Consider the following 19,449-nt stretch of genomic DNA (forward strand, 5'->3'; position numbering starts at 1 on the left):
ACCAAAGATAGCTTTTATAATTTCCTCTACTAGGTTCCATTTCTTGGTCTTGCAATCTAAAGATTTGTGTCCTTGTTTGTTACAATTGAAACAGTTTCCTCAAAACTTGGTTTTCTTTATGCATTCACTAGCTCTATGTCCATGGTTGTTACAACTATAATATTTTTCACTAAATTTTTATTTACCATTGCTTCAACACTTGTTTGATGTATGCCATATTTTAATGCAATGATTACATGTAAGCCTTTTGTTCTTCTAAGCTCCTCACTAAGATTATTCACCTTCATCTATATAGCTTAATTTTTCTTTTCCTTTGTGTCTAAACTTGAGTTTGATCATTTAATTGATTCATGCTTTCTTGATATTTCATCATCCTTTCATTGGTTTCCTTTCCATGCTGAGATCATTCTACAATCTTTCATTGTTTGTCCTTAAGTTGATAAGATCTTTATTTCCATAATTGAGTTGACTTATCATATCTTCTTGTTGAAGAGATAGGTGTTGAATTTCATTATCCTTTTCTTCTATCCTTTTAGTTAGCAATATTTTCTCATTTATTGATGTGTTTTTTTTCTCAATGTTTTCACACATTCTGATTGACTAAATTTCTTGCTCTCTTTTCAATTTTCTAACTTCTTCATGTAAAGTGAGATTTTTCTCTAGTAGATCTTTGATTGCTTCATCAAATTCATCTAAAATTCTATCTTGGAAAATGTATTCAACTCTTTCTTCTGTGTATAAATTTTCATTCATTTGTAATACTAGTTATTTCCTTCTTTGCAAAGATTTTGAGAGTTGCTCCTTAATTTTCTTGAATTGATCCAAGGCCAATTCTAGATCCAACTTTACATTTTCAATAGATTTGTCCAATTTATACACTTCCATTGCCTTTGATCTTCTCTCAAGCTACTAAAATTCTAAAGTGAGAACCAAATTCTCTAATAAAAATTGTTGGAAATATAAGGTAGGCTAGGTGACTGAGAGGGGGTATGAATTAGGAATGGATTTTTTTTTTTACTTAATTGACCAATTAATCCTCTTTAAGCTAATCTAAACTAATTACATGCATGAAATACTAAAAATAATAAAACATTCATAATAATTGACACAATATTTGGTAACCTAGAAACCTTCCAAATAGAAGGCAAAATTGAGGTGGGGATGATACCCATAGGCTTTATGATTGTTTTGTCAAGTTTCTTTGTTAAGGCTTACAATTGATAACTTTTGGCGATCTTCCCAATTAGGAGCAATGAGGAATATTAGGTCCACCTTGTGAAAGGATTTATACAATACAATGAAGTATTCAATTTCTTATTATGTACTGTTATAATTTATTCTCTACAAGGGAAAAGTTCAAGGTGTGCTCCCTTGCTATTGATTTCTTCTCTACAAGAGAGAAGTTCAAGGTGTGATCCCTTCCTAATGAATTCTTCTCTATGAGGGATACATTCAAGTTGCAATCCCTTGCTAATGAGTTCTCTAAGATGGAGAAGTTTGAGGTGCAATCCCTTGTTAATGGGTTCATTTTTAGAGGGAGAAGTTCTTAGTGTGGTCCCTTACTCCACCTTCTAAGAGTAGCTATGGTGGTTCCACACTCTAGGAGTAGCCATGTTGCAAGTCATGTAACTCCATGAATTAGTTTTTTTTTATTTCACCCTTTAGGACTAGCCATGGTGAATATCATGTTGAGATGATAATTTTCTATTGAGAAAATCTTTTATGAGATTTTGTCACTAATTTGTTATTTTTTTCCCTATGTTTTTCATTAGAGATAGAAAAGTATGAATATTCTCTCTCCTTCTAAGAAGGAGTGTTTATGTTTTATAGTCTTGTAAGACAATACCTACCTAGGATTCACATGTCCTGGTTTTCTTGAGATCCATTTGTTCTTCTTTATATGAAGACATGCGTCCTAAAAGGATGCAAATGTTTAAAAATATGAAAATACATGAACACAAAAAATACATGTGTTTAGAAATATTAATTTATATGCTTCATGTAAATAAGCATGCATTTCAAATTATAAAGGATCTCGTATTTGGAAACTAAAGAGACTTTCGATTATGATATGAAGAGTCTTTCAATTCATGATATATATGTTTTCTTTATGTAACAAGTGTATAATTCAATTAGAATTATTGTATTTAGACCTCTATTATTTCATAAAAGAGGTATATTTTTGTGTGCTTGGGTATTTCCCCTTTGAGTTGGAGAATTCTCTCAAGATAAGTTATTGTGTCTTAGTATGTTAGTGATCTTTATTTGAATGTTTATTATTGTTTATCTTTATCTATTGAAAAAACATTGACAAGTATGTGATGTACTTTTAACATGATAGTAAGTTCAAATAAAAGAAGAAACTTTGTGTTTCTTTCCATAAATTGCAAAATTGTCCAATTTGGAAGTGAAAAAAAAAATATTTGGGAAGCTTTTTTGGACCTTGAACATTTTAGTCATTTTTCTCTATGTATTTGAATGATTTATGCTGATCCATTTTACTGTCACTTTAAACAAAACAAAAAACAATGAAATTATAATTATCTAAAAAAAATTGACAAGAAAGGTATAATGTGTGCTATAGCAAAGATAGCATTGATGAAGTGAGACTAATTTATTAATCATTGCATGCATTATCAAATTAAATAAATAATTTGAGCACCATTCTACTTCAAATTTTATCACAAAAGTGAGATTAATTTATTAATTACTACATGATTTTCAAATTACTTAAATAATTTCATCACCATTAGAATTCAAATTTTCTAAGATGGTTCTCTACTAGACTTAGGTTAGAGCAATTCTTTCACAAGATTGTTATCTTTTAATGAGGAATGTGTAGCTGTCCAGAAATTTAAATTAGGACATATTACTAACTCAGTATTGCAAATAATCCTTGATTGTCGCTTTTACTTCTAGGAAAAGAGCTCAAATTCTAAAAATTATGTTTTGAAAATAAAAATAAATGTTAACATTCTTAGAAAGCATAAGGAAGTTGAATCAAGAAAGAAATGATCATGTATGAAGTAAAAATGTAATGTGACTAATTTTAGTAGACTTGAGTATTACAAGACCACTATAATAAGACATTTCTACCCTTATTTCCCTCTTAAAGTTTCTCTTTCTAAAAGCTCTTTGGGCATACTCTACAAAGACTTGAATAGAACACAAGACAAGACTACTACAATATTAGCCTCGTGGTTGTCATCTTATTATATTTCACAATCTTATTCAATCATTTTCGGTAGTAGATTAGCATAATTTTTTCAATATTATACATAGTTTTTGTGTTCAACTAAACCATTTTTTCCCTCGTGAAGTTTCTCTTTCAAAAAGCCCTTTCAGCATTCTCTACAAAGTGATAAATAGTCCACAAGAAATTACTACTACAATCAGATAATTTTAGACCTCCCTAGTTCACTGAATTAATCTATTACACTATTTCTAACATGTACTTGGAAAAGACTAGATTTTTTAGGATTGACTCTTTGTTTTTATTCATTTTATGAAAACAAGTCCAAGAAATGGAAAAAATCTATCATGATTGGAGCAAATTGGGATTTATTGCTATGAAAATTTAAAGAATATTAAGTCCTAAACAAAAATCATTATCCTATTTGTACAACATTGCAAAGGTTTACAAAGGATAATAGTAGTCGATCATCTTACAAAGCCTAGGTGGATAACTATACAAGGTAACAAGAGGATTTGGAGGCATAAAATTTGTTTGCAAGATGAGACTACTTATTAAATTTACTGATCTTGATGGAAACATTGCTCTTCTTTAGGTTTCTTTAATAATTGATATTGCTTTCCTTTCTAATTTGATAGATCATTCCTACAAAATCAACATGTGGTGCCTAAACTTGGCAAGAACTATGTTGTCTTATAGCTCCTATTTTTATGGCTAATGTATTTTTTTATATAAGGAACCATCTTAAGTATGATGGTAGATGGCTAACTTTTTGTACTAACTACATTTCTTTTAGGATGCCATATGAGGTTTGTTAAAATATTTTGGAAGCAACAATATTGGATTTGAAAATACTACAAGCCCAACATCAAATTGAGCTCAAAATCGTATCCAAGTAAGTGATATGTTTACATATGAAAATTCACTTTGTCTTTATTAAAAATACTTTTTATAAAAAATAATTTCTTATGCCAATGTTAGATTGCTGGTAATATTAATTATATTGGAACATGTATGGTGTGATACAAATATGTAGATGGTGGAACGAAGCAAGTGTAAACAAACTTGATTTTTTTCGACATCGACCTGTGGAATTTTACTTTGCATATTCATGCAGATTGCACGAATTTGAATTTTCTCGCACATTAATTGGATATGTCAAATTGGGTGTCATGATTACCATGGTTGATGATATTTTTGACAGTTATGGAACTATTGATGACCTCATATCTTTTAAGACAGCCTTGATCAAGTAATTCTAGCGGTTTACATTTATATTTCTATTTATGATTGCAATGCCTTGCAATGAATTATCAATATTATTTAAAATAATCATAATTTAATATTAACAAATGAATTACTTTACTCTTGAATTTTGTGTTCCTTAGCTCGGATATGTCTATGGTGGATGGTCTTCCCCAATCAAGTAATTCTAGCGGTTTACATTTATATTTCTATTTATGATTGTAATGCCTTGCAACAAATTATCAATATTATTTAAAATAATCATAATTTGTTATTAACAAATGAATTACTTTACTCTTGAATTTTGTGTTTGTGTTCCTTAGCTTGGATATGTCTATGGTGGATGGTCTTCCCCAATATATGCAAATTACTTGGTCATTTTGCCATGAAATATACATGGAATTAGCTAATGAAGCAGAGAAAATCCATGGTCCACATGTACGGAAGTGGATACAAGAACATGTATGTCACTAGTCAAATTCATCTATCAAACTGTGTGTCTATTTAAAATATGTATAAATCTTATATTTCACATTTCATGCTTTTTCTATTGCAGTGGACAAAGCTTTTTGTGTCAATGTGTCGAAATTCTGAATGGAATGCGAAAGACTATCTACCCACTTTGGATCAATTTTTAAAGAATGCGCTTAACGCTTCTTTGACACCCGTGGTCACACTATTTCCAACGATTTTAATTGACATGGTTCTTCCTGATGATATTCTACAAATGGTTGGTATGTTTGAATATGATGTATCAATTGTTGTTCGACTAATAGATGATATCAAAAACTCTCAGGTATCTATCGACAAAACTTGCCTAAAACTATCTACTTATTATCCATAAATTACATACTTTTAAATAAAAGATAGTTGGTATTATTTTCCTTAATGAGCATAGTTTCTAATTGTTGAGAAACATGTGTCTCAACCTTGCAATCCTTTCTTGGAAAATTCCAGAATTTGTTTGTGGAAGTTTTCCACTTGTTTATGCATTGGAAAATGGTTAGTGAGTTGTTAAAATGAGTCTTGTCCATAGTAGAATATAGGTAGGTCATTTTTAGAGCTTTGATGACTCATTTTGTGACTTTTATGGGGGTCTAGACTAAGAGATAAAATTGTGGACGGGATTACTATTTTTAACTTGGTTGTTTTTCCATATTGGAAATGTAAATGTCAAAAATGGGTAACATGTGGCATGGTAGTTTTGCTCATGGTTTTGTAAAACCATAAGTGGTTTCCAGGTTGTAAAATCACTATATAAGGAGGGCTTGGGGAGGTGTTTTTCTAATTGAGTTTAGTTTGCAAGACTGGTGCTAGAAGGAGTCTCTCTGAGTTCAAGTTATGGTGATGCGCTCCTATAAGAACTTGCATTGCAAGTGTATTGTAATCATCTTGGTTTGATAATACATTGTGCGAGTTTTAGAGGGTGGGGGTTTTCTCCTGGAAGGGTTTCCCCACGGTAATCATTGTGTTGTGTGTTCTTTGCTATTTTGATTATGTTATTATGCATTTCTTGAGATCTTTGCAATAGTTACTTTGATTTGCATAATCGTCCTCTCAAAGATTAGCTTAGGAAGCAATTCCATGCACCTTTTCTTCTTTTGAAGTGGTATCAGAGCTTGGCTAATTTTGGTTCTATTTTTTGGGTACAGGGTTTTTTCAAGCTAATCAAGGTTTGAGTGGGAGCTTGTGTAGAGCATTTCATTTTTGTGTCGCAGGATTAAAAGATGAAAAGCATGTTAGGGAGAATTGATGTTGAAAAGTGTTTTGGCACAAATTTTGAGATGTGGAAGCTGAAGATGAAAGATTTGTTGAATGATTGGGATCTATGGGATGCGATTGATGAGAAAAAGATGAGGCCCACAGATCTGACATTAGCTGCACAATATGATGTGAATGATAGAAAAGCTAAAGGTTTCATCAGATTGTGTCTTGCAGACTTGATTCTGATTAATGTCCATGAAGAATCTACCACGAAGAAGCTTTGGAAAAAGCTTAGTGAGATCTATCAAGCGAAATCACTTGTGACTAGATTTTCTTGAGGAAGAAGTTGTATTCCTTGAGAATGGAAGAAGGTGGACAAATTTCTAAGCATCTAGAAAGGTTTAATATGTTGTTGACTCAGTTGACCTCAGTAGGGGTGCCAATGGATGAAAAAAAAAGGTGTCAAATCTTGTTATCTTCATTGCCAGACTCATGGGATAGTCTTGTGATGGCTATAGGCAGCACTTCAGTTGTCTTGAAGATGGAGGACATTGTTGGTTCTCTACTTTTTGAGGAGATGAGAAGGAAGGTCTCTCTGAATGCCAAAGCAGCTTTGAGTGTTCACGAAAAACTAAAAGAAAGAGGCAAGAATGAAAAGCGGCATGGCCATTCTAAGTCCAAAAATAAGGGGAGATCAAAAGGACTACAAAGACGAGAAGAAAAAGAAGAAGAAGAAGAAGAAGCAAGATTCTAATTTTGAGTCCAAGAAGGAAGATGGCGATGCTTTCATTGTAGCCTTCACCACTCATGCAGGTGAAAATGCATGGTTAATAGATTCAGGAGCATCTTTCCACATGATTCCTAATAGGAACTAGTTTAGTAAGTATGAAAATTTTGATGGTGGTAAGGTGTATTTGGGTGATAATTTAGTACTTGATATTGTTGGTCGTGGAAGTATTCATGTGAAATTTGTTGATGGTAGAATTAGAAGATTTGATGGTGTCTTGCATATCCCTGGACTAGCAAGGAATTTATTATCTATTAGTAAGCTAATAGATGCAGGTGTGCATGTACAATTTTCTGAAGCAGGTGTAAAAATGGAGAGCGGTGCTATGGTAATAGTTAGAGGAAGTAGATTTGGTACATTGTACCAACTTGATGCATGCACAGTCAAGTGCAATAGTACTTCTGATAAGATTATGAAAAAGACTACTCAGTTGGAGAAGGAGAGATTTTCTCTTTCAACAGATGGTTGTGGTTTTTGGGTACCCAAGGGTGCTCTGTCTACTCAATCAAAGTTTCCTGCAAAAAAGACTATGTTATGGCACCAGAGACTTGGCCACATAGGTGAGAAGGGCCTACAGACCTTGAAAAATAAGAACCTTGTTGATGGGTTGAATGATTGCAATCTTGAGTTTCATTTTTGTGAGCATTGTATCAATGGTAAACAAAACCACATTTAGTTTTACTCAAGTTCTCATAAGTCTTCATGTATTTTGGATCTAATTCATTCAGATATATTTGGTCCACTTGATGTTCCTTCTATTGGTAGATCAGTTTATTATGTTTATTTCATTGATGATTTTAGTAGAAGAACATGTGTTTATTTCCTTAGGAGTAAAGCTAAAGTTTTCAGTTGTTTCAAAGAGTTTAAAGCAATGGTTGAATTACAGACTGGAAAGAAAATAAAATGCTTGAGAACTGATAATGGTGGTGAATTTTGCTCCAATATTTTTGACACATTTTGTAAAGATTGTGGTATTAAAAGAGAGAAGACAACTCCATATTCTCCATAGCAAAATGGAGTTGCATAAAGAATGAACAAGACCTTGACGGAGAAGGCTAGGAGTATGCTGAGTGGCGCTAGACTAGAACAAAAGTTCTGGGCTGAAGTTGTAGCCACTACCTGCTACCTGATAAATAGGTCTCCTACATCAGCTCTTGTTGATAAGATGCCAAGAGAAGCGTGGTCTAGCCACAAGCCTTCACTTAGACATCTGAGAGTTTTTGGTTGTGAGACATATACTCATGTGCCAAAGGAGAAGTGAAAAAAATTGGACAACAAAGCTATCAAATGTATCTTCATCGGATATAGTTATGGTGTGAAAGGATACAAGCTTTGGGATCCTATTGCACAAAAGGTATTTTATTCGAGAAGTGTTATTTTTAGAGAAACTAAGACTTCTTCTATTACAGTGTAGCTAGAACAAATTAAAGAAAAGAAAGATGTTATTCAACTTCCTGCTACACCTGAGAAAATTGAATCAAGGCCCTTAGAAAGACAAGATGTTGAAGAGAGCTCTACGATTTCTAAATCATCAGAGGAAGAGGGAGAACCTAATCACGAACCTAAACCTCCTAAACCTGAACCAGATCTTGTTCAAAGATCTACTAGACAAAGGAAACCACCTGAAAGGTATGGGTATTCTCCTGATGATTGGAGGTGCATATTTGCATTGAATGCTAACATTGATGAACTGAGATCTGTAGAAGAGGCTCTTGGTATGAATGATTCAAAGTCCTAGAAAATAGCCATGGATGAAGAAATGATAGCTCTTAAGAGGAATCAAACGTGGGACCTTGTACCATTGCCTGAAGGACAAAAGCCTGTTGGTTGTAAATGGGTGTTCAAAAGGAAGATGGGTTCAGATGGAACCATTGAGAATTATAAAGCACATTTGGTTGCAAAAGATTACTCTCATGTTAAGGGAGTAGATTATGGTGATATTTTTTCTCCAATAACCAAAATGACATGCATTAGATTTTTTCTTTCTATTGTAGCAGCTTATGACCTATAGATCGAGAAAATGGATGTGATAACTGCTTTCCTTCATGGAGATTTGGAGGAAGAAATTTACATGTCACAGCTAGAGAACTATGTCGTGAAAGGTAAAAGTCATTTGGTCTATAAATTGAAGAAATCCTTGTATGGTTTAAAACAGAGTCCTAGGATGTGGTACCAGAACTTTGATACATATGTGTTGAGTTTGGGATTTGTGCAATCTAAATCTAATCATTGTATATATTTCAAATTTGATGATGATGGTTTCCCGGTTATTGCCTTGTATGTTGATGATATGTTGTTTATTGGCAAAGGAAAAGGTTTGATTGTAGAGTTAAAATCTCAACTCTCAATAAAGGTTGAAATGAAAGATCTTGGTGTAGCTAGGCACATTCTCGGAATGGAAATTATAAGAGATAGATGGAACAGAAAGCTTTGGCTAGGCCAAAGTAAGTATGTTGGTACTATTTTGAAAAGATTCAATATGCAAGATTCAAGACCATTGAGTGTTCCGGTTACTATGGGAACAAAGATTTCTAGCTCACAGTGTCCTACATCCCCATTGGAGATGGAAGAGATGAGTCGAGTACCATATTAGAGTGTTGTTGGAAGTTTGATGTATGCTATGGTGTGTAAAAGACTAGACATTTCCCAAGTAGTGGGAGTACTTTCCCGTTATATGTTTAATCTAGGAAGAGCACATTGGGATGTAGTAAAAAGAGTTTTTAGATACTTGTGGGATACCTCAGAGTACTTAATATGTTTTCATGGAACAGGAATTGAGCATTCCTTGGCTATTCGAGGCTATGTGGATTCAAAATAGGCTGGTGATGTTGATAGAAGAAGATCCACCAGTGCATATGTGTTTACATTATTTGGTGGTGCAATCAGTTGGATGTGTAAGCGACAGGCTATGGTTGCTTTGTCCACTATTGAGGCAGAGTATATGGAAGCTAATTATGCTTAAAAAGAAGCCATCTAGCTAAAGAGATTGTGTTCAGATATAGAGTCCAAGCAGGGTGTAGTGACAATTTATAGTGATAGCCAGAGTGCAATCTACCTAGCGAAGAACCCAACTATTCATGCGAGGACCAAGCACATTGATGTACAATATCATTTTGTGAGAGATATGGTCGAGGATGGCAAGGTGAAGCTAGAAAAGGTAGAGACCTTGGTGAATGTTGTTGATGCATTAACTAAGCCCATGAGCACAAAGAAATTCATATGGTGTTTAGAGTCTATGGGCCCCTCGGCCCCTAGCAATTAAGTCTATGATATTTTGTATCCCCTGACTCTTGCAAGGTGTTCGACAAGTGCAAGAATGTTGAGAAACCTGTGTCTCAACCTTGCAATCCTTTCTTCAAAAATTCCAAAAATTGTTTGTAGAAGTTTTCCACTTGTTTATGCATTGGAAAATGGTTAGTGAGTTGTTAAAATGAGTCTTGTCCATAGTAGAATATAGGTAGGTCATTTTTAGAGCCTTGATGACTCATTTTTTGACTTTTATGGGGGTCTAGACTAAAAGACAAAATTGTGGACAGGATTACTATTTTTAACCTGGTTGATTTTCCATATTGGAAATGTAAATGTCAAAAATGGGTAACATGTGGCATGGTAGATTTGCTCATGGTTTTGTTAAACCATAAGTGGTTTCCATGTTGTAAAATCACTATAAAAGGAGGGCTTGGGGAGGTGTTTGTGTAATTGAGTTTAGTTTGCAAGACTGGTGCTAGAAGGAGTCTCTCTGAGTTCAAGTTGTGGTGATGCGCTCCTATAAGAACTTGCATTGCAAGTATATTGTAATCATCTTGGTTTGATAATACATTGTGCAAGTTTTAGAGGGTGGGGTTTTTCTCCCGGAAGGGTTTCCCCACGATAATCACTGTGTTGTGTGTTCTTTGTTATTTTGATTATGTTATTATGCATTTCTTGAGATCTTTGCAATAGTTACTTTGATTTGCATAATCGTCCTCTCAAAGATTAGCGTAGGAAGCAATTCCACACAACTTTGCTTCCTTTCACTAATATCTCTTGAAGGAAGATAAAGATCGAGGACAAAATGTTTCTTGGCTAGATTGTTATGTAGCAGATAACCTTGGAACTACAATGGAGCAAGCTTTAGATAATTCAAACGTTACCATTCAGCTACACACGGAAGAATTAACTAGGGATTTCTTGTGTTATGAGAAAGATATACCAAAATGTTGTAAAAGAGTGTATTTTGATTGTATGTATAGATGGGTAGGTTTTTTGTGGAGGGATATTGATGGATTTTCACATCCATCCAAGGGTAAGGATGACATAATAAAAATAATGATCAATCCTATAGCTCATATCCTTGATAAAGTGTCTAAGTAAAAAGTAAATAAGGGCTGCTATATGCATTTTTATTTTTGAGATCCTAGTAAGTTGACAAAAAGAAATATTTTTGAAAGTTTAAAATAAGCTAGGAGAATCCTCAAATATATAAAGTCGAAGCAAATTCAGCATATATTGATGCACCCAATATTTAGATGCTTTTGTTTTCACCTATAGAAATGCATGCATAAAAGATAAATTTATATCAGCTAGATAGTTTCTAAATTAATGGATGTTTTCTCATAGTTTATAAATTGTATCAATAATATTTTGATAGATTTAAAAGAGTTTCATGTATACTCTAAAAAGAAATATTTTGTTTAATTTGATTAATTATAATTGTACTTGATGTAAATAAATGAAATGATAATTTTTGAAATATAAAGACAACATACTTTTCAAGAAAAATATAACACACTCTAGTAGTCAAATATGTGCTGAAACTTCTAATAAAAAAATTAATAGTTACCAAAATTTATTTTAGATTCCTTATATTTAAGAATATATAATGGAAAATGGAATAAAGTAAAATAAAAGAAGAAGCGCAAAATAATATAATGATAGTACAAAACCACAAATGGATCCTTAGGGCACTATAAAAAATGATTTTTTGTTATGGTAAATTATAGGGAAGTTGATGTAGAGTAAATATTGTGAATGACTTCCTTTTCGCGTATTTAGATTAGTTTTTGAGAGGTTTTCTATTATTGTTTTGAAGAATTTATATTATGGAGAATGGCGACTTTTGCATGAATCTCAAGATCAATTTGGAGAGATTAGTTGTTGATGCATGTGTTTGGTCAATGTACTTGTACCTGTTAGAAGTTCAATCGATATGCAACTTTATTTATAAGTGTGAATGGTGGAGCCAATTACTACTCTTTTTTAGATCAATGAAATATTTGGTGCATGTCACAAGAAAAAAATACATAATCAAAATATCTCTAAGATTGCAAATTGGTCCTATTGCAGTTAGTATGTAGCTTTTGTTATAGTAAAACCACTACTACGTAGGTTGCTCTTCAATATTTTCTATAGATATTTTCTAATCAAATTTATGAAATTATCATTTTATTTATAAGTAGGAGATATTTTCTATAGTAATTCAAATTGTTATATTGCTATTAGGATTTAACTTTATAGTTTTTGAGTCAAATTCATTGACCCATATTTTATGGGTAGTGGTTTAAAAAAACCCATCTTTCATGAGAATAAATAGAAAACTTAGTACACATTGGATCAGGGTGATGCTCACAAAGGTGAAGCAAGAGACTTTTGAGGAGGTCACCCATCCTACTACTACTCTAGCTCAAGCGGGCTTAACTACGAAGTGACCTCTATGGATGTGTGAGTGCTTCATGTCTATGAGCATCACCTAGATCCAATGAGTGCTAAGTGTTCCATTCATTGCCATATAAGATGGTTTTGTGTAAAATAGTACTCCTAAAATCCAAAAATCCAAAGTTTTAAAAACATGAAGAGAAAAACAAACTACATCCAAAAAAGGGCACGTTTAACAATTATCAAATACATCTTTTTAATATTAATTTATAATTAATAGATTAAAAAAATATGTTACATTTAAATTAATTAATAAAAATATAACATTTATAATTACATTTTTAAATTTTAACTATTTTATTTTAAATGAACTATTGTCATTATTATTCCATATATTCCATCACTTAATATTTTAATTTAGATAAGTTAACAAATATTTAAACACATTCATTATATTTTCATCAAGAAGTTAAAACTATAAATTATTTCAGAAAATTTAATATATCTTCATTTAATTTTTCACATCATCATACTTTTATGATAGAAAAGAAAATCATTTTTTTATTAGAAAACATTTATTTTTATATTGTAACTATTATAGTAATTATTATAAATTACATTATATATATAGAACATAATAAAACACTTCATTAAATTTTTTTTAATGTAATATACAAGAATCAAATATAATTTATATAAACTTTGACTCTTTTAAATAATTAAGTTAATATGATGATTTCACATATTTAAATTTAAAAATAAAATAATAATAATTAATATCAAATTATATAACATTTTTTATTTCAATATTCTATGAACATTAATATGTAATTTTAATTGTTTTCATGTTAATATTTTAAAAAAAAATTAATATTAACCAATTCTATCAACTTTTTGGCATGAGCTTTGTTGCTTTGCAAACTTGGTTAAAAACTAGTTCTTCAATAATCTTAGTGATACAATCACAACACAACATTCTAATGGTTAACTAAATACTTTTTATTGTAATTTTTCCCTAATCCAACTTTCTCATATATCAAGTTAAAAGTGAGATAGAACCTCTCTAAATCCAAATTCATTCATAAATAAGTTTAGATATTCTAGAATAATATTTCAAGTTGAAACATAAAATTGCGAAATTTTTTTTATTTTATCATAAAAATAAATTTAGAGTTTTATCAATTAAAGATAAATATATTATAATTTATATATCACATATCAAGACATGGTGATTATAAATAGATTAAATCTAATTAATCTAGAATAATAATTAAAATCAAAACATTAAATTATTAAATTTCAATTCATAAAATATCTTTTTCTTAGATCATCTTTCAATTGCACATGAATTGTCCTAGGGGTTTTGGTTTTCATTGTACTGTAAGTTACCTCTTGTGTCTATCCCCTATCATATTGCATTTATTGCAAGATTTTTAGGTTATATAATTTCTTTAGCCTCCTTTAGCCTATTTTTTGGTAATGGTGTTAAAGTTGTTGCTTTGGATGCTCATGGCATCGCCTCGTAATAAACATCCTCGCAAGTTCATCCCAAAGGTTTTTCATAAGGTGTATCTCTTGATGTTTTGCTCCATGTTGAAGATTTTCATAAAGCTTGTGATATGTTTAAAATTTGTACTTTGATAGGTTATTTTGTAGGAAGGATCCCGCATGAATGCATGTAATAGGAATGGGTTTGCAAAGCTTGGCCATTTCATGGAATTCACCTTGTGGTCATCCAAAGCCTCACTAAGGGATATTTCCTATTTCTCTTTTCCAATCCCTTGTATGTGGATGTCATTCTTGGTAATGAACATGGCCTATTTTTTTTCCTTGTTGCTTTTCCATGTTTGTCTTGAGACTTTACAATCTTTGATGAATAAAAGCTTCATGTCCTTGTCCAGGTTGAGTTTTTTGGTTTTCCCTTGCTCTGTTGGTGGTTAGTCTTGAACTTGACCACTTTTAACACTCATGCCCAAAGAAGAGTTTTCTTTAAGGTTTAACTTTTACATGACCTCAAGAAAAATATCAAGATTTAGGTGGGTAACAAGACTTTCCCTTAGAAGGTTTTGTATATTAGCTTGCCCAAGACTTATTACTATTTTCAATAAGAAGGAAAAAAGATCAAGGGTTCTATGATGGTCGCCCCTCAAACTATACCACCTACCAAGGACATCAAGGATGCTAGTTCTCAGCCAATTGATGCAGCAAAAAATGAAGAATGAATAAATCTCATTTGCAAAGGAAAGAAACCCCCAGTTCCCGAGTTAAGCATGGTTTTGGTGCTTCTAGACCATTGTAGACTATTGCTTCTCATCCTACACAAGATTTCATTTCTCAACCAATAGTTATTTCAAACCCTAATCAATAGGAGACCTTTTTTGGACATAGTGCAACCCCTACTAGAGGGATAAATAATTTCCCTTCATATTTGTGGTCTTCTTTGGAGATTACACCTCAAGAAGCTTTAGCTATTAGCATCTTTGTCACTCTGTATATCTCTTGTACTCCTTCTAGGCATATGGAGGTTGTAGATGACAGCTCTAATAAGTACATGCTTGTTGATTGTAAGGATTCTTCCATCAACTTCACTCCTATTGCTCCTTTTTTTCCCAATAGATTGTCCTCCTTGGAGAGATGAGGATGACATCCAAGATTTCACATAGTGAACTTTCTCTCATGGAATTTTTATGGTCATACTAACCTCTATAGAAAGTATTATGTTTGTGAGGCTTGTTAGAGAGTTTGTAAATTTGATTCAGGGACATCTTGGGTCATTGAGCAATCATGCATCAGCAAAAAAGATTTCTTATTTTTTGTACAATTTCCTATTCAAGGAGTAGTCATTTCTTCTCATGGTTTCAAGTTGTGTGCAGTTGGCATCTTAATGTGATCTAATTTTTAATCCTCACCCTAAGTGTATAAAATCTAATGTTCTTTGTGCTTGGGGTTTGGCACCTCTTTCCCCAATCTCTTTTCACTACTTATTTTATCCAATGTACCATGGAGTTTATTTATGTACAATTTCCTATGATGATGTGGCATTGAGTGTAGTTGAGGAACCTCTCTTGGATTACGTATGAACTTATCCTTACGAGTGTTGATTATCATTTGATCATTTTATAGTTAATCGTGTGACATGTCGACTTGTTCTCTTGTTGGTTGTATAAGGACTTACATTAGATGTGGGAAAGTAAGGTAACATATATTACAAACATGGAGCTCAGATATTGTAATTCATTAAACTAGCCATAAGGAAAAAGGGCTTACAACCTAACATATATATTTTATCATGCCAGTTGTCTACTCAATTGATATTTGTTCAAGAATTAAGTTTTTTCTTTTCTATTGCATTTTTTTTTTCATCCATTTGTACTCTTGGCAACATGTTAGGATACTAGAATTGATTCCTTTCTCCCACCTACCTTGCATCACGTACTATTAGAGCTAGGTTTTCTTTCCTTGTGAGTTTTTTTATCATGGAGAACCTTAATTAGATTGGTTGTAATATGGCACAACTGAATTCTAACCTATTAATTGGCATGAGCTTATGATCTTGTAGGAAATATTGTCCAAATTCTCTATGAAAGATGAAATGTAGATAATGTCATTATGAATATGTTGAGACAAATTGTAACAAGACTTAAGCTATTGACATAGCCTAGAAAATAGGTGCGTACATCTTGAGGATTTTATTAGTATTGAATAAGTGGCACCTAATCCTAATCCTAAACATTAAATGGACCAAGATGAGGAGAGGCTTCTAAGTGTTCTATCTATGGAAATGTCTTGACCTTCTATTGAAGTTTCTTGCTATGATGGAAGGCTTGAGACTACTATTTTGTTTTATTGGATCTCTAAAATGAATAAAGTCTTTGAATATGAATGTACCTCTGAGAATAGAAAAATAAAGACCGTAATCACCATGTTGAAGGGTTGTGTAGATTAAAAGGAAGAAATGAGGAAAATAAAAGATGAAGGCATGGGAAAATATGATTAGCCAAATGAAGAAGTTCATTCTTGCAAATTACAGGGTTAATTTGTTTTGGAGAATGCAAAATTTGACAAAAAATAATATTATGGTGAAAGTATATGTTGAGGAATTATACAAATTAAACATCAGATCTAGACATGTGGAGGATGAGGATGACACAATGGCTAGATATCTAAATGGTTTAAGGACATAAATTTACAATGTGATTAGTTTTGTTATGTCGTATAGTGTGAAAAAAGCATATTAGTATGCTATAAAATTGGAGGAGTTATTGGCAAAGAAACATGCTCATAGTAAAAGATGAAGAGGTAGAAGATTTCAAAGAAGAAGAGGTAGAACCTAAGGAGAAAGTAGAATATCTAGCAATACAATGCAAGACAAAGGTAAAAGAGAATGGAAAGAGGAATCTATTGGTAAGAGAGGTAATTACACTAGAGGTATCTACACTAGTTACTCTAGGAAAGAAAATAGTAGTAAAATAGAATATGATCTTGGTTGAAGGGAACTTATTTCAAGTATGGTAGAGAAGGACATAAAGCCTTTTAATGTAAAAATTCTGCAAAGGAAATTGTAGGTATTAGTAGAAATGTTTGTTGAATCACCCAATAAGCCTAAGAGTGGTGAGAACTTGATTTTAACAAGATCCCTATGGAATGAGAAAACCAATGAAGAACCTTTTCAGAATTTATTTTTATTCATGACCAAATACAATATTGTAGAAATGTGTTCCAAAGTAATTGTTGATAGTGGTATTTAAGATAAATTGGCACTAGAGTTTCTAGTTAACAACTGTGGTTGGAAAGACTGAAATATCCTATTCCTTATCATGTTTCTTAGATCTAGAAGGATAATAAGTTGGTAATAAGTAAAAAAATTCTTCTTTAATTCAAGACTAGAAATTATTATGATGAAGTTTTGTGTAATATTATGCCTATAGATTATTGTCATATTCTATTAGGTAGACCTTAGTAGTATGATAAATAAGCTTTTCATAATGGTAGATTGGATGAGTATACTATTTTGGTTAATGATAACAAACACGTGGGTATTTGCACAAAGATGGGGGACCAAAAATTGCCACATTTTTTCTTTTCCACATCCAAGACATAGTGAGTATGTACTATGCTTTGTCTTTCCTAAGAAATAGGCTTCAACATAGGAAAGCATAGTTCATACACACTATAGCACATACATGCTATTTCAAAATAGCATAAATGTGTCATTTTTTCATATTTAAATAGTGTGTATGCATTATGGTATTCATGGAAGATTTCCAATCCTAAGGGTTGGATTTGTCTTGGATATCAAACCAAAAGGCTTGGACATATGAAACAAATCTAAGAAATGATTTCTAGATAACATACACTATGTAAATTAAGTTGTGTAGCATCCATTTGGTTTAATTTTGGTTATAAATTAACAAAATTAGGTTATATTGTTGGAAATGTAATATAGAAAGGGAGATACTAAGAGGATGGGGCAGGGGGGGTGGGTGGGTGAATCAATATCTATATAAAACTTTCACACTTCAAACATGAAAAATATTTGAGGTTATCACATAAACCCTCATTTGAACATTAATTTCATATCAATGTAAAAATTCACATCAACATAATATCATATCTACCTTTTAGCTAAATCAATGTAAACTCATTAGCACATAAAACATTAACACACATATTTCGTAATGCGGAAACACTCCAAGGTGAAGGTAAAACTAAACTGGAGATGAAACCCAAAAAAATGCACTAATGTAGAAATAGAGTTATGCCTATTAAGGCTACAATGTTTTGATTACTTCTGGTGATCTCCCATATGAGGTGTCTTCCATGTTAAAGGCTAAAATAAATGTTAGGTTATACCTTGATTAAATTATTTTTACATCAGAATTAAGTGCATACTCTATTAGGATATTTATGAAATCTTATTAAAGCTACTCTATTAAAAGATTTAAATGTTGAAACATCTTTTAGAATGTTCAATGTCTGATACTTTGCTATGCACTTACAATTTTGATTAAAATTCCCCTCTATGTAATATGTGCTCAATTTTTTTATTTCTCCTTGAAAATTTTCACTAAACTACTTGGTGAATCAGGATCTATATAAAACTTTCACACTTCAAACATGAAACATATTTGACATTATCACATAAACCCTCATTTGAACATGAATCTCATATCAATGCAACCATTCACATCAAGATAATATTAGATCTACCTTCCAACTACATGAATGTAAACTTATTAACACATAAAAAATTATCATACAGATTTGGTAATGCACAAATAGTCCAAGTTGAAGGTAGAACTAAAGTGCAGATGATAGCCAAAAAATATGCACTAATATAGAAATAAAGTTTTGTTTGTTAAGGCTACAATTTTTTGATCACTTCTGTTGATCTACCCTATGAGGGTTCTACCATGTTAAAGGATAAAATAATTGTTAAGTTCTACCTTGATTAAAGGATTTTTACATCACAATTAAGTGAGTATTCCATTAGGAGATTTACAAAAGCTGGTTAAAGCTAGTTTGTTAAGAGGTTTAAATGGTGAAACAACTTTTAGAATCTTCAATGCCTAATCCTTCAGGATGCATTTACAATACTACTAAAAATTCTCCTCTATGTAATATGTGCTTGATTTTCTTTATCTTTGCATGAAACTATTCACTACACTACTCAGTCTCTTCTGAATCAAACACTCTAATTCACCTCCAAAAGTTTGCATGCAACCAAACTCTTCATTCATAGACTTACATTGTTGGTATCTCTAACCTTTTTTATCATTAATGTCAACCACTTAGTCATTTACAAGGTAAATTCATATGGTAATCATTGTGACTAAGCTAGACTCTACATATGTTGACTCGTGTACATAAGATAGTATGTACTCAG

General features: G+C 31.9%; 1 pseudogene; it reads left to right on the forward strand.

Moving 5' to 3' along the window:
* Positions 1 to 3,990: 3,990 nt before the first annotated feature.
* On the forward strand, positions 3,991 to 11,282 carry LOC149536188 (sesquiterpene synthase Cad-like; annotated as a pseudogene).
* Positions 11,283 to 19,449: the final 8,167 nt, after the last annotated feature.

This window comes from Cupressus sempervirens, chromosome 10 (assembly GCF_028749045.1).
Source record: "Cupressus sempervirens isolate cs-2001-9-10 chromosome 10, ASM2874904v1, whole genome shotgun sequence".
NCBI lineage: Eukaryota > Viridiplantae > Streptophyta > Pinopsida > Cupressales > Cupressaceae > Cupressus > Cupressus sempervirens.